Below are 2,899 nucleotides of genomic sequence, written 5' to 3' on the forward strand. Positions count from 1 at the left end.
TATAAAGGTATACTACAGGTATCCCCGAAAGTGTCTGTTGGGTTGAAACGGATCGAGACTGGGATTTGTCACTCCGTACGACGGAGAGGTATCTCTGGGCCAAGTCGGTAATGTATCATCATAATGAGCTCAATGTGACCAAGTAGTTGGTCACGGGATCATGCATTAGGGTACGAGTAAAGTGACTTGCCGGTAACGAGATTGAACAAGGTATCGGCATACCGATGATCGAATCTCGGGCAAGTACAATACTGCTAGACAAAGCGAATTGTATACGGGATTGATTGAGTCCTTGACATCGTGGTTCATCCGATGAGATCATCGTGGAACATGTGGGAGCCAAAATGGGTATCCATATCCTTCTGTTGGTTATTGACCAGAGAACGTCTCGATCATGTCTGCATGGTTCCCGAACCCGTAGGGTCTACACACTTAAGGTTCGATGACGCTAGGGTTATAAAGGAAGTTTGTATGTTGTTACCGAATGTTGTTCGGAGTCCCGGATGAGATCCCGGACGTCATGAGGAGTTCCGGAATGGTCCGGAGGTAAAGATTTATATATGGGAAGTCCTGTTTTGGTCACCGGAAAAGTTTCGGGTTTTATCGGTAACGTACCGGGACCACCGGGAGGGTCCCGGGGGTCCACCAAGTGGGGCCACTGGCCCCGGAGGGCTGCATGGGCCAAGTGTGGGAGGGGACCAGCCCTAGGTGGGCTGGTGCGCCCCCCCACAAGGGCCCAAGGCGCCTAGGGTTTGGGGGAGGGGGCGCACCCACCTAACTTGGGGGGCAAGTTTCCCCTCTCCCCCCCTTGGCCGCACCCTAGATGGGTTTTGGGCTGGCCGCTGCCCCTAGGGGTGGAACCCTAGGTGGGGGCGCAGCCCTCCCTCTCCCCCTATATATACTTGAGGACTTTGGGGCTGCCAACAAATGAGTTTCGCCTCTCCCTGGTGCAGCCCTACCTCTCTCCCTTCTCCTCTCCCGCGGTGCTTGGCGAAGCCCTGCAGGATTGCCACGCTCCTCCATCACCACCACGCCGTTGTGCTACTGCTGGACGGAGTCTTCCTCAACCTCTCCCTCTCTGCTTGCTAGATTAAGGCATGGGAGACGTCACCGGGCTCTACGTGTGTTGAACACGGAGGTGCCGTCCGTTTGGCACTAGGATCTCCGGTGATTTGGATCACGACGAGTACGACTCCTTCAACCCCGTTCTCTTGAACGCTTCCGCTTAGCGAGCTACAAGGGTATGTAGATGCACTCTCCTTCCCCTCGTTGCTGGTTTCTCCATAGATAGATCTTGGTGACACATAGGAAATTTTTTGAATTTCTGCTACGTTCCCCAACAGGATGTCTATCTAAGTGGGAGTTCATTGAATTATTTGATTAGATGAACTTAATTATCATGAACTTAGTCTAAAAAAACTTTTGCAATATGTCTTGTAGATCAAATGGCCCACGCTAATGTTGACCTCAACTTCAACGCGTTCCTAGAGAAAACCAAGCTGAAAGACGATGGCAACAACTATACGGACTAGGTCCGGAACTTGAGGATCATCCTCATAGCTGCCAAAAGAGCATATGTCCTAGATGGACTGCTAGGTGAAGCACCCGTTTTCCCCACAACTCAAGACGTTATGAACGCCTGGCAGTCGTGTGTTGATGACTACTCCCTCATTTAGTGCGGCATGCTTTACAACTTAGAACCGGGGCTCCAAAAGCGTTTTGAGCAACACGGAGCATATGAGATGTTCGAAGAGCTGAAAATGGTTTTCCAAGCTCATGCCCGGGTCGAGATATATGAAGTCTCCGACAAGTTCTATAGTTGTAAGATGGAGGAAAATAGTTATGTCAGTGAGCACATACTCAAAATGTCTGGGTTGCACAACCGCTTGTCCCAGCTGGACATTAACCTCCCGGACGAGGCGGTCATTGACAGAATCCTTCAGTCGTTCCCACCTAGCTACAAGAGCTTTGTGATGAAATACAATATGCAGGGGATGGTGAAAACTATTCCTGAGGTATTTTCAATGCTGAAATCAGCAGAAGTAGAAATCAAAAAGGAACATCAAGTGTTGATGGTCAATAAAACCACTAGTTTCAAGAAAGGCAAGGGTAAGAAGAACTTCAAGAAGGACGGCAAGGGAGTTGCCGCGCTCGGTAAGCCAGTTGCTGGGAAGAAGCCCAAGCATGGACCCAAACCTGAGACTGAGTGCTTTTATTGCAAGGGAAGCGGACACTGGAAGCGGAACTGCCCCAAGTACTTAGCGGACAAGCCGGCAACACTAAAGGTATATGTGATATACATGTAATTGATGAGTGTACCTTACCAGTACTCGTAGTAGCTCCTGGGTATTTGATACCGGTGCGGTTGCTCATATTTGTAACTCGAAACAAGAGCTGCGGAATAAACGGAGACTGGCGAAGGACGAGGTGACGATGCGCGTCGGGAATTGTTCCAAGGTCGATGTGATCGCCGTCGGCACGCTACCTCTACATTTACCTACGGGATTAGTTTTAAACCTCAATAATTGTTAATTAGTGCCAGCTTTGAGCATGAACATTGTATCTGGATCTCGTATAATACGAGATGGCTACTCATTTAAATCCGAGAATAATGGTTGTTCTATTTATATGAGAGATATGTTTTATGGTCATGCCCCGCTGGTCAATGGTTTATTCTTGATGAATCTCGAACGTGATGTTACACATATTCATAGTGTGAATACCAAAAGATGTAAGATTGATAATGATAGTCCCACATATCTGTGGCACTGCCGCCTTGGTCACATTGGTGTCAAACGCATGAAGAAGCTCCATACAGATGGACTTTTGGAGTCTCTTGATTTCGAATCATTTGACACTTGCGAACCATGCCTCATAGGTAAAATGACCAAGACTCAGT

This window comes from Triticum aestivum, chromosome 3B (assembly GCF_018294505.1).
Source record: "Triticum aestivum cultivar Chinese Spring chromosome 3B, IWGSC CS RefSeq v2.1, whole genome shotgun sequence".
NCBI lineage: Eukaryota > Viridiplantae > Streptophyta > Magnoliopsida > Poales > Poaceae > Triticum > Triticum aestivum.